The sequence below is a fragment of the Sarcophilus harrisii genome, chromosome 3 (genome assembly GCF_902635505.1).
Source record: "Sarcophilus harrisii chromosome 3, mSarHar1.11, whole genome shotgun sequence".
NCBI lineage: Eukaryota > Metazoa > Chordata > Mammalia > Dasyuromorphia > Dasyuridae > Sarcophilus > Sarcophilus harrisii.
Genome location: NC_045428.1, coordinates 495,944,483 through 495,958,699, shown reverse-complemented (window position 1 = coordinate 495,958,699; position 14,217 = coordinate 495,944,483). Strand labels below are relative to the sequence as shown.

The 14,217-nt window shown below is 36.2% G+C and overlaps 1 protein-coding gene across 1 annotated transcript in view; it reads right to left on the bottom strand.

The window, feature by feature from the left end:
- The window catches only part of PAK1 (p21 (RAC1) activated kinase 1), a 203,297-nt gene extending 193,138 nt beyond the window's left edge, over nucleotides 1-10,159 (bottom strand). The window contains exon 1 of the mRNA XM_031961338.1: nucleotides 9,907-10,159. The gene's annotated coding sequence lies outside the window, so the exon portion shown is untranslated. The remainder of the gene's footprint in view (nucleotides 1-9,906) is intronic.
- Nucleotides 10,160-14,217: the final 4,058 nt, after the last annotated feature.

The window sequence follows — 14,217 nt, the reverse complement described above, 5'->3', positions numbered from 1 at the left end:
TCATAAACAAATTAATTGTTTTCTTTTTTTCTGGTTATATGTATACAATAATTTTTCAAATACGTATTTCTTTATGAATTATGTTGGGAGAGAAAAATCAGAACAAAAGGGAAAAACTATGAGAGAAAAAAAACAAAAGAAAAAGGGGAAAAGGTGATGGCATATGTTGATTTACATTTATTCTCCAAAGTTCTCTCTGGATGCAAATGGCATTTTCTATCCAAAGTTTATTGGAATTGCCTTGGATCACTGAACTGCTGAGAAGAACCAAGTCCTTCTTATTTGATCATCGTATAATCTTGCTATTACTGTGTACAACGTATTCCTGATTCTACTTATATATTATATTGAGCCTAAAAATTCAGATTCCCAAACCAGGACTTTTGAACTCCAGAACAAGGGACCAGTGTCAATGAGTTCCTTGGTGTCCATTCCCATCTGACCAACCTATTTCAATCCCTCATTATTATGCTGTATTTGAGAAAGAAATAATCTTTAAGTCAGACAGTTTCATGTTTGAGTTCCAACTCAGATACTAGCTATATAATCCTGAGCAAGTCACTTGACCTGAGGCCCAAGCCTCAGGTTTCCTGATCTGTAAAATGGAGAGAAAAACACATTACCTACCTTACAATTTATTCAGTTCAGCCCATATAAGAAAGATTATATATTACAACCTCTTTGACTAGTGGTCATCTAGCCTTGTTTGAAGATCTCCAATAAGGGGAAATACACTACTTCACAAGGCATATCATTCCATTTTTTTTTTTAGATAGTACAGATCAGAATTAAAAAAAAATGAAACCTAAATTTGTCTTTTTGCCATTTCTGCCCACTGGCTCTCTGTACCCAGAAAAAAATAAATTTACCTTTTCTACATGACAGTCCTTCAAATGATTAAACACTCTTCTCCCAACTTATATTTATGATTTTTTGAACCTATGTTTAAGATTTTACATTAATGTCTATTAAGTTTCATTTTTCATTTAGCCCAATACACTTGAAAGATAGCCTGTCAAGATAATAATAATAGTTAGCAATTTTAGAATGCTTTTAAGATTTGTAAAATGTCTTAGAAATACTATTTATTTGTTCTTCATGACAACCCTGGGAAGTAGGTGCTATTATTATTTCCTTTTTACAGATGAGGAAACTGAGGCTGAGCAGAGGGTAAATGACTTACCCAGAATAACATAGTTATTAAATTTCTAAGGCTGGATTTTAACTGATTTCAGGTCCAGTGTTCTATCCACTTCACTGCCTAGCTGCCTCATTAGTTATCATCCAATCAACTAGAATGTCATCTATATTTTCATCTTAGTCATTAATAAAAATGTTCAATGGAATAGGATCAGCCACTGATTCCTAAGATAGTCTACCAGAGACCTCATTCCAAGATGACACAAAACCACTATACTTTCTAATCATATCTTATACCTTTGATGTTCTAAGTTCCCTGAGGGCAAGTAAAATGTCTGATTCACCTCTGAATTCCCATGTTTCAAGTTACAAGGCCCAGTTCATTTGCTTTTACTCTAGATCTGCATTTCAGCTATGTCAGGAATCAAAGCTAAGGAAACTTGTCATATCAGTATAGATTAACTACTATTCTGCAATCAAGTCTTAGTTACCGGGTTCTCTGAGATAACTTTCTGTCCATTATCTTGTTACTCATTGAAAATATTTAATAAATGTTGTTGAATTGTTCATGAGTTCATGACTTAGAAGGAAAGCATACAACTGAGGTAGTTTAACTGTTAATATTAGGAGAGGCAGAATAGGATGAAGTAGGAAAAAGAGCCCAGGTTCATGGTAGGGGGTAGAGTGAGAGTGAAGAGGTCTGGCTCTTCCCAGATTCCTCACTGGGGCCCATCACTAATACATTAGATGACTTTAGAGAGGTCATTTTTCCTCTGTTTCTTTCTTTGTGAAATGAGGATATTAGATTGTATGAGTTCTGAGTTTTTTGTAAGCGCTAAGAACAGTGTAATGGGACTATTAATCACCAGCCTATTGCTGAAAGCTACATCTTCCTTGATATAACCAAAATGTCATTAGCTTTTTTAGCTGCTTTAGCACACTGTTCACTCATATTGAAGTCCACTAAAATTTCTGGATCAGACAAAATGCTATCCAACTAAATGTGTCTCACCCACTGACTTCCAACTAATGCTTGTAAAATAGTTTTTTGAGGGCCCCAAAGGAAGACATTTTTATTTATTCCTATTAGGTTTTATCTTATTAGATCTGGTCAGTACAGTAGACTTTCAAAATCTTTGGGATCCTGATTCTGGGTATAGTGTATAAGCTATTTCTCCCACCTTTGTTATATTTGCAAATGGGATAAAGGTATAATTTTATGCCTTTATTAAAGTCATTCATAAAAATAGGCTCAGTACAGATCCCTGTGGCATCTTCTAGAAGGCTGACATGAAAACATAAATGCCTACTCCTGGAGTCTAGTCATTCAATCAATTTAAGACTTATGCTAATTTCTATTAAATTTCATTTTCTTTTATTCAGTCCAATATACTAGACTAATTTTCAATTCTGAATATCATTTAAACCATATTTCTTCATCTTTTCCAAAAGAATAACACAAGACACTTTCTCAAATGCTTTGATAAAAATCTAGATAAATAAGTATAGGCTGTCTGGATGTGAGGGGAAATATATTCAGAAATGAATGTGATATAAAAACAAAATTCATTAATAAAAATAAATTTCTATAGCTATATCTATATATTGATATGGATAGATTTTTAAAAATTAACAAACCTGAGATTTTATTGACTTCAGGAACTCCTGAAGAAGAAACTTTCTCTATCAAAGCAGAGGGCAACTATTTAGAGAATTGGCCAGGGCACTGAGTGACTCTCCCAGGATCATACAGTCAATATGTATGATTCTAGTTCAGGTCTTCCTAAATCCTAGAACCAATCTCTAGATCTATATTCACTACAGAGAAAAAACTACAAATTCTCCTGATGTATAGGTTTATTGTAATTCAAGTCATTCTGACATTTCATGACTCATTTGGAATTTTCTTGCCAAAGATGCTGGAATGGTTTGCCATTTCCTTCTCCAACTTATTTTATAGATGAGAAAACTGCAGCAAACAGGGTTAAGTGACTTTTCTATTATATAACTATATAATGGATGTATCTGAGTTTGTAAGTATCTGAGTGTGGATTTGAACTCAGGTCTTCTGCACTTCAGGACCTTGTACTCTATCCACTGTGCCACCTAGCTGCCCCTGATCTACAAGTTTAGCAATCCTGTCAAAATAGAAGTGAGGTTAATTTAACTTGACCTTGTTTTTTGTTTCTTTTTAAAATATATATATTTCAATGTATTTTATTTTTCAATTAATAAATGCTTACCCCCTTTTTAAGGAAAAAGAAAGGAAAACAAAACCCTGACAATATTAGTCAAGCAAAACAAACTCTCACATTGTTTATATACAAAAATTTATGTCTCATTCTGCATCTTGAGTCCATCACTTCTCTGTCCAAAGATGGGTAACATAGTTCATGATTAGTCCTCTGGCATGAACTACTCTTGATAATCTAGATTTCCAGCTCTCTATGATCATTTTTCTTTTCTACTGTAGATTTTCACCATGCCTTTCTTTAATAATATAGGACATGCTAGTGGGACTTGCTAGACTGACCTTCAACAGCTCAGAATCACCTTCATGAGACAATATGGTATCAAAATAGGACTTTCGTAGAAGTTTTGATTGGATATTTAAGTGATATAGTACTCAAGTTCCAGATTTTCAATCAGAATTGTTTAATATTGAAATAATAGTGGTTACCCGGGTACATTATATTTAAGGAATTTATGGCTTATGTTAACCTAGCATTTTAAGACTAGTTTAGCTTCAACTGGACCTAATTAGATCTGGGGATTACAAGGAAAGAAGTTTTGCCTTTTGTGAATTTTGTAGGCTGGAAAGGCTGTGTGTCCTATTAAATCATTTTAATTTATTAGCATATGGCATGGCCACCAGTTTGGACAGAGGGGAAGTTACTTACTTTAATGATTATTAAGTAATGTGCTGACCTCTTTACCATCAGGAAGTTTCCTGGTAATCTGAGAGAAAGCCTAGAATGGAGAAGGAATGAATGAATTATTTTTCTTCTCTGAGACTAAGTTTCTTCATCTGTAAAATGAGGATTCATACTTGTACTGCCCACTTAGCCTCATAGAGTTAGAGCTAGAGGAGAATTAGAAATCATCTAGTCTAATGCCCTTTCCCCTCCTCCATTTACAAATGAAGAAATGGAGGTTAAGGGATAAAATGACTTGCCTATATTTAAACATGGTATACACATTAAAGTTAGGATTTGAATCTAGCTCCTCTGACTCTAAAGCCAGTACTCTTTTCTTCCTAGCACATTATCTTCTACTTAATAAGGTTGTTGAAAGATAGAAACTTTGGAATCTTTAAAGTGAAATAGAAAGGTGAGCAATTGTTCTTCAATGGTTATAAATTGGTTTTAGCAGTTCTCTGGCTTCAGACTCAATACATTTTGACTAAGGTTTAGTATTTCTTAATCTCTGTTATGTCTTTTAATTCTTGCCCTATTTTTTTTTCCCCATGGAACATCCAGTTCCATAGTTGGTAACAGGTTGCAAGCCATCGCTTGCAAGCCATTAACTCTTCATTTGCTGCCACCTGGTGGTGATAGGACAAACAGTTGGTCAGAGTTGGAAATGGGATTTTAATAAAGCTCTCTCTGTCTCTCTCCAGCTCTCTCTCTCTGTTTCTCTCTGTCTCTCTCTGTCTCTGTCTCTGTCTCTCTCTCTCTCTCTGTCTCTCTCTCTCTCTCTCTCTCTCTCTCTCTCTCTCTCTCTCTCTCTCTCTCTCATTTGTTCAGTGGTGAACAAATGAGAAAAACCAGTACTTTTTATTTTACAAAGTGATTTCCCATCCATTCTATTGTGGGTCTAAGGACACGAAAAGGTAACCAATAAGATACCATGTTCCAGGGTTCCAGAATTACACAGACCAGAGGGCTTGCCGGATCCCAGGGATTTTGGTGAACGTTTTTAGTATAGAGAATCCTGGGATAGACTCTCCCACAGACATTTAGGAACTTAATTTTCTCTGGAGATTCCAACGACTTTGAAGAAGAGACATTTGCCTAATTTTGAAGTGATAGGCAGGAGAGGCAGAGAAGTAACAATGTTCAGAGCAGAGAACAAAAAGAAGGATGACAAGTATGTGGTAAGATAGACTGGAGGTAAGACTTGGCTTAAACAGCATTGTGACCATTGTGGTAGCTTTGGAGCTGCTCAGAGTAAAGTGCACAAACAACTCCTTTCTGTCTCCTGTCTTGCTAGATCATAGCACTGAGGCAAATTTCCACCCAGAATTTAAATCTCAATTCCTTTCTTTGGAAACCTTCTCCAAGTGAGTAGGAGTTGTAGTTAGGGGGAAACAAATGACCTTGGCTATGAGACCTATCACATCTTAGTCTTTTATTTGTTGTTTGAATGTCAATTTGTATTTTATCTTATTTGATATTACTACTAATTTACATGGTCATAAACAATATTTTTTACAAAATAAGTTTATGATCCAAAATGGAAAGAAAGAAAACTATACCACAGGAGAAGAGATTTCCTCAGTTTTACTCTGGAGCAAGAGCCAGGTCAATTAGAGAGAGAGTTTCTGCAACTTTGGTAATTTCTGAGAGTGTTCCAGATTCTACTCACCTTTGAATTCAGAGAATTAATAATGGCATGAGCCAATAGCAGAGAGTGGTTGGGTTTCTGTGGTTGTCCCGAAGTGCACCTGAAATCACATACTCCCATCACACAAAAGCTACAAAGCCATACTTCATAAGGAACAATAGAAGGAACTGGAGAAGAATTAGAATGGTTGGGATAATTATTCTTAAATATCTCAAGAGTTGTCACATAGAAGATGGAGCAAATTTCTTTTTAAGCTATCATTTAGTCTTGTAAACTTTGTACACCAAGTCAATTGATAACTTTTTATACCTCCTTCTCTGTATGACCACTCACTCCCCCTCCCAGTTTCCCTCTATTTTGGAAATTCAAGTTACCAAGCAACATGGCAGAGTAAGAGCTTTCTCCTAACCCCAGCAATCTACCAGTCTCTGGAAAAGAAATTATGTACTAAAGATAGATTAATTACAACTGAATCTATAAGGTGAAAAGATAGTAACTTGTATAAAGTAAAAATCTCATTAAATAATACTGGAGAACTTTACTACTTAAATGACTCATTCAGCATCCTCATCATCAACACATCTTACATTCTGGGACCAGCACAAGCAAATTTGAAGGCTTTTGATTCATGCTCTAGATGTAGGGACCCTTACCTATTTTTCATATTGTAGAAATTAAGCCTGAATTCCTGCCCACTTTTCCTATCATCCCACAAGAGCCAGAACACACCAATTCTGCCTAGTTACTACAAGAAAAGAAAGAGTATATTAGAAGAGAATATCAAGTAGTACAGAAGATACAGACATGGCAGAAAATAAAGGTAGAATGGCAAAACATGGTCTGAGTAATCACAGGCTAAAAGGGAAAGATGTTGAAACTAGAAGGAAAATGTATTAGAAAAGTATACTAGTCCTGGGTAGGACTAGTTCTCTTCTCTAGAGCTCATTCTAGAAAGAAACTTGGGCCATTTGAACACATATTCCCCAGGATGGGTGACTGAATACAACCAGCAGGCTTATCTTGAAGAACTATATAGTAGTGGAAGGGAAAGAGGCCAAGGAATGAGAAAGAAAACGAGGTAAGTGACAGGGAATATAAGAGAAAGGCAGAAAGAGAAAAGTTTAAGAGAGAAAGCTTGAAAAAAAAACCTAGTTTACAAGAAGATAAATGAACACAGAAGAGAAGCTTAAAAACAGGAAGAATGAGGTTGGTTTGTTTTTAAAAAGAAGAGTCTAAAACATCATAAACAATCTTCAGGGATCATGGAATAACAGCAAGAAATTCTAGAAGGAGTCAAAAGAGAAACACAATTTTTGAAATATGAATTTAGGTCAGATATCAAAAATCTCCATTCAGAATTAAAAACCACAGACAGCAGAATAGGAAAAAAAAATACAAGATGGACCCCCTCTCAGAAGAAGAAAAAACTCTGAAAGCTAATATAAAGGCTTTGAAGTAGAGAGAAATTTGGTAAAAGAGAAGCAAAAAGTAACATTAATAGGATACATGAATTCTCTACAAGCAAAGCAAATGACCTTCAAAATAGCATAATTTAAGGATCATAGGTTTACAAAGCACATTTCTTGTAACAAGGTGAGATTGATGAAGTGATACATTTTACGGCTTACTCACTTTGTATTAGCTTTTCCATACTTCTCAGAATTCATCATGTTAGTAATTTCTTACAATTAAGTCAATATTTCATTTCCATTCATGCATCACAATTTGTTTAGCCATTGTCCAGTAGATGACCATTAACTTTATTTCTAGGTCTTTGATATGACAAAAAGTACTATTGTTAATAATTTCAGTACATATGGAAACTCTTTTTGTCAGTGACCTTCCTGAGATATATATCTATACTATATATTTACATGTGTATATTTATTAGTCAAATCTCTGGATCAAAGGAAAATAGTTTACCAAAATGGTTATATTATTTCACAACTCTACTAACAATGTATTAATTTGCCTACCTTTCCACAGCCCTTCCAACAGTGACTTGTGTCATCTTTTGTCACATTTGCCAAATTGCTTGGTCAGAGTAATATTTTTGTAGAGATAATATTATCATTATTACTTCATTACTACATGAATTGTGAGTTTGTTGGTATAGGCACTTTCCTAATAAAGAGCAGAAAACAACCTTCAGCTGATACTCTTTAAGAATTATAACAACTGAAAAAAATCTGTGCCCTGATGGATGAGCCATCCTGAAACTCCCTAGGTACATCCTCAAACAATTGTACTCAGGCTGTCACTAGGACCAAATATAGAACCCTCTCCATCTGAGTGTCAGAGTTTGTGCCTCCCTTGGCATAACTTTCAAGAACCCAGTCACCTTCATGCAATGCTTAGGCATTGGACAGGGATTTACTCATAGAAACATATACCCAGAACTCAGACAACTTGGCATTCACAGCCAGATGGAAATAAGAGACCTCCAGGGGAACATTCCCAGGATCAGAGAGATACACTCACAGAACCACAGGTGCATCAGGCCACTGCAACTATTCAACTCTATATCCCTATATAACCTGTAATGAGTGCCTCTGTCTTCTAGCACTGGGTGATGTTTTTAGACAAAAGAGATGAAGACTAGTTTCCACACATGTGGAAGCATTGCTTCTTCTTTCTTGAATGTGTTGATTGCTGTATAGATCCAGCACCAATAAGGTTAGTTGTAGTTGCTCCTGCTTTCCCTGATGGACCAGTTCTGTCACCTTTCCTGTTACACCAATGGAGAGAATCATCATGACTACAAAGTTAGCAGGAGCTGAAATCAAGTCCTATCCAGATCTATACATAGAAAGAGAATCCAGGACAAATCTAGAGTCAAAAATGTCAAAGAAAAAAACCAGAGAATCAGATTCCAGATAAAAGCTTGGGATTTTCATTGAAATCAGATCAGTTTGCTATTATATGTAGCGACATGTTGCTACCTGCAGTAGCAGTCTTTTACACTTGCAGAATGCTTTGTGTAAATAATAGGGACAGAATAGCCCCTGATTCATTGGATTGGACACGTTATCTCTCTGACTCTGTGGGAATGGACATTCATTCAGAGATAAATGGCTCACAAATTGGGGTAATAAAACAATTTTGTATTGGTCCTTGTGATTGAAAACTATGTGAAAGCCACTGAGTCTAAAAGACCTACCTACTCAGAAAAATATAAAAGGAAAGGAAAAACTCCTCTCTCTAGTTCTGTCTCTGTTTCTGTTCCTCTCGAATTCTTGCTTTATGTCTCTTTCTGTTTCTCTCTTTCTCTGTCTCTCTGTCTTTCTCTCTTCACTTAAGCAAGAAAGTGAATTTTTCCCCCCATCTTGCACAATACAAGCAGCCACAATTCAACCGCATGATATCTGTTCTTACGCAGATAAGCCTGGCTCAAATACTTGGCTGCCTTTTCTGTTTGGGATTTCTTTTTCTGAGCACAGGTCACTAAACAGTGATCTGAGGTGCCCAGCAGGAGGAGATTTCTATAACCATACCAATAAAACAATGATGTAACTGAGAAGACTAAGATAAAGTCCAAACCATGCCCAGATGAATAGAAAATCTAGCTTTTGTGAGTTTCTCAGATGATATAAATCCAAGTAGTTTTTAACATCCCCAAAAAAACATACTAGGTGTAATATGTTACTTTTTTATATCATTTAAGTATTTGATAATGAGCAGTTGAATCTTCTGTGTTTTTAATAATCTATTAGCATAGAGGAAATACATAGATATGCCATATCTCATATTTGCTTTGCCCATTGCATACCTTTTCTAGAAAGAATTTCATTATTGAGGAGAACCTAGGTTTTGAGAAATATCTTAATTTTGTTTTAAAGATCTTCCCAAGGGGTCTTCCTAGGAAGAATCTAGATTGGCTTAAGTATAGGGCTAGGGGTCCTTTGTAAGAGAAGCCTTCCTAGACAGTTAGATCTAAAAATGCTCTTTTAGGACATGTTAATATTCTTATATATTTATAAAGTGCTTTATATACATTGTCTTTTTGAGTCCTATGCCAAGGTTAGCATGAGAGTAATTATCATTCCTTTTTTGGTTCAGACTTATCAGAGGTCAGGCTTTTCACTGTACTTTGAACTGGAAGCCAGATCAACAAGCATTTATTCATTCAATGCCCACTAAGTACAAACACTGCTAAGAATTGGGAACACAAAGACAAAACAACTAAAAAGTGGCTCTTACCCTCAGGGAGCTGTCCTTCTGCTGGCTGGAAGGGAATTTCAGAAATCAACTAGCCCAACCCCCTCACTGTAAAGAGGAAATCCAGCCTCTGGGAAATGAAGTGATTTTGCCCAAAGTCCCATAGGTAGTAAATGGCCAAGTTGGAATGGGAACTCAGGTTCTCTGATTCCACATCCAGAGCTCCATGTAATCCCAGTGCAAGCAGATCCTACTGATTAAGGACTGAGTCTTTTTCTTCCTTGTATCTCCCATGGCACCCAGCACAAGGCCTTGGATATAACAGGCACTTAATAAACCTTTATTGAATTGCTCAAACGGGATGACTAAATCCCCAGCAGCCAGGGGATGTGAGAGCATCATTTATCAGGGGTGTACCAAGCAGAAGAGGGTAGTACCATCAGCTGTCGCTGACTCTGAGGAACAAACAGAGATTCTTTGTTCTTCAGTCAGACAGCAACCTTAACCTTAGTCAGCTGGCTTGAGATGATTTCACTGCTTTGATGAAGCTGTGATCTCACTGCAAACCATGCTCTCTCATACTATGTGACTTCTGCCTGTGTCCTCTGGTAACCCTTTCTCAGCAGATCCAAAGTGTTGAGACTTTTTCCAGACCGCTTGCTTGCATGGGTACCATGCAACATCCGGGGATCCCACAAGTTCTCCCTCCCTTTCAATGGGTGTCTATCCTACCTTTCCTTTTCCATTGTACAATCCTTTATGAATACTTATGTGCATATGCTATCATGGGAAATATGATTTAGTTTATTTACACCCACAAACATACTTCTCTCCATAGTCCTTTGGGCATCCTACAAATCTGATTCTATCAGACCTTGTGGCTTTCCATAATTCACAGATATGTAGCATTAACTTCTGCATGAAACCCTTTCTGATTTCTCTCCAACTATTTACCTTCTAAACTACCTTGTATTTATCTACTCTCTTTATAATAAGTTCCTTTAGAGAGGACTCCAAACTTTTTTCCATCAACGGCTCTGCTTGATTTTGGTTCCTGGACATTATCTTCCCCTTCCACTCCCCCCTCCACCTACTGTGTATTGTCTTCCCCCATTTGATTGTAAACTCCTTAAGGAAGGTTTTCTTTTTTTCTTCTTTCCTCCCTTCTTCCCTTCCTCCTTTTTCCCCCTCTTTTCTTACTTCTCTACTTTTTCCCTTCCCTTCCTCCTTCTTTCCCTTCTTCTTTCTTTTTCTCCTTCCTCCCTTCCTTCCTTCCTCTCTCCCTCCCTTTCTGTCTTTCTTCCTTGCCTCCTTCCTTCCTTCCTCCTTCCTTTCCTCCATCCTTCCTTCTTTCCTTTCTCCTTCCTTCCTTCTTGCTTTCTTCCTTCCTTCTTTCCTTCCTTCCTTTCTTCCTCTCTCTCTCTCTCTCTCTCTCTCTCTCTCTCTCTCTCTCTCTTTCTCTTCTCTCTCTCTCTTTCTCTCTTTCTCTCTCCTTCCCTCCCCCCTTCTTCTGCCTCTAGCAGTTAACATGATGCCTGGAACATAGTAAGGGCTTAATAAACAATAAATGTTTGCTAGCTATTGATAGTTTCCAGGCTGCTTATGAAGTGAAGAAAATAAGTCTTTCAACTGTCTGTGAGCTCAAACTGAGAATGCTTATGTTAACAGGGAAATATCTCCTCTCTGAGTTCATGTGGTAGGTAACTGTTGCCAAAACACATTTACCATAATGTAGAAATGATAGAGATAATAGCTTAGATTTTATTATTATGCTCAAGCAAAGATTCAAGCCTCAGAGAAAACATGAACCATCATTAGGATTTTAACAAGGTTTTTTATGGGCAAAAATTACATCAGGGTAACAGAGAAATAATTCTTTTACACATTGCAATCTTGTACATTCTTCTTAGGTCATAAGAGTTAAAGAAAAAACAGATTCATAATAACATACTTCCTTCAATGTCATAAAAGATGAGCAAACTTAATTAAACAGTTTTCATCTCATACACACCTTAAGGAAAAAAACTTCATCAAACAAATTTCATAGGTAAACTAAACCAGGTTACAATTTAGGCTACATCTAGAGGATTCATAAATAAGCTGATTGAGTAACCAAAAAGACTAGATGTCAGGGAAATCCTTCCTTCAGCAGTTAGAAAGTTAACAAATAACTAAATCACTCTGAGTCTCCTTTGCTTCTGTCTGAGAAATATCAGTTTTCCCTTATTTCATGACCCAGATTTTGGGCATGTAAGATTAATATTAACAGAAGAAAGCTTTCAGTTAGCCAAAATCTGCAGAAGCATTGGTCCTGAAACCTAAATAATAAAAATTTTAAAAGGAAATTTTAAATTCCCATAATTCTTTAAAAATGCCTGTTTGTTTGAATATTTCAAGTAAAGAATACAATCTCTATGCCTCTGAGTAGGGGGGAGATCTTGAACCTTGAGGTTTTTGTATATGAATCTTCAGTCTTTGGTTTTTGTTTTTGTTTTTTTGTTTTTTTTTTTAATTTAATAGCCTTTTATTTACAGGATATATGCATGGGTAACTTTACAGCATTAACAATTGCCAAACCTCTTGTTCCAATTTTTCACCTCTTACCCCCCCACCCCCTCCCCTAGATGGCAGGATGACCAGTAGATGTTAAATATATTAAAATATAAATTAGATACACAATAAGTATACATGTCAGTCTTTGTTTCTATGGATTTGTTCATTTCTGCTATTAAGAGAAGCAATATATTCTACTAGCAGAGAGCATCAATGCTAGCATTAGATGTTGCAAAGAAGCAATGATTTTATGGAGCTGGGTAGTGCTACCTAAAATAATGACTTGTAGAAATGAATCCAGCTGAATCCAAGGAAACAACTAATCTAGCTATGTTGTCACATTTCAAAAGTGAACTTAGTTGAGTAAATACTTTATAACCAACTACTCCAAGCATGAGCTCACTTCTCCTGGAGAGTGAAATGACAAAAGAATATATCTTCAGTTTAGGAAAAATGTTTTATTAATGATCTTGCAATATATTCTCAGTAAATATTTCTTTGTAAAACTTATTCGATGCTAATTGATTGCATGATAGAGGAGGGCCAATCATTGGCTGCTGGTGTGGGGAGAACACCCCAGCATAAAATAAGCTGATACCACTGTAAAGATTCCTTCAATCTGTGAAGAGTATCACCAGGAACTTGAAGGGGAAATGTAACCAGTAGAGCTTTGGGAACCTATTCTAACAGTGTGCCTATAAATGGGGAGAGTCATTACAGAGTAACATGAATGAATGAAAAGCCACTTGCTAATAAGCATGCACTACGTGATTGCACTATGCTAAGCATTAAAGATAAAATACAGAAACAAAAATACAAAATGCCCTGGCTTTAAGGAGTTTGTATTCTATTGGGACAGACAATCCACACAGGTGAACAGTAACTAGTGCAAGGCATTTTGGTTCCAAAAGTTACTTGACTTGCCTAAGTGATAATCTCATGTTTCAGCTAACAAGGAGAAAGTCGGTTCTGCATCTGATTCTCACTTACAGGGGTAAACTGGCTGCTCAGAGGGAGAGAGAGAGAGAAGCAAATAACTCCTAGAATTTTTTATAAAGAAAATGAAATGTTAAAGAATTTTCTTAGAGTTCATAAGAGTAGATTTACAATAGTTCGTAGAAAGAATAGTCAGGATTCCTTAGACCACAATTCCTCTGCCCTAGTTCAACCATCTGGAATTTTGTGTTCAACTCAGTTAGGAAGGAAATTTGATAAGCAGGAGGAGAGCTTCTAGAGGAGTGCATTTAGTTTATGCTAAAAGAGGATAAAACAGAATAACTGGGGATATTTAGCTTTGGAAAAAGAATAGTGAGGCAGTGATAAGATACTATCTTTAAATATTTAAGGGTCTGATATATATGGTAGCAGGATTATACCTATTCTTAACAATGGGTAGATGTTGCAAAGAAGCAAATTTAGGCTTGATGTAAGGAAAAACCTTGTAGCAGTTAAAACTATCCAAAAGTAGAAATATGTCTGTTTCTAACATCCTGCAATCTACACCAGAACATTCTACATTCCTAGGACCCTTCCAGCTCTGACATTCAGTTCTGACATCTGGGGTTCCACATGAGAATGTTCTATATTCCAAGGACTTTTCTAGCCTTGACATTCTAAAATTTTGAGGGTCATTCTTAGAGGTTAGCTAGAAATAGTTTTAACATTTTCTTGCAAAGACTTCATCACTGCCCCTTTTGCTAGGTCTCTGCTTGTTATTCAAGTTCACAGTAAAGAAGAATAGACACCTGAAAAGTATTTGAACTCTTGCTTTAGCTAACATATCCTGAAAGTTTTTGTATT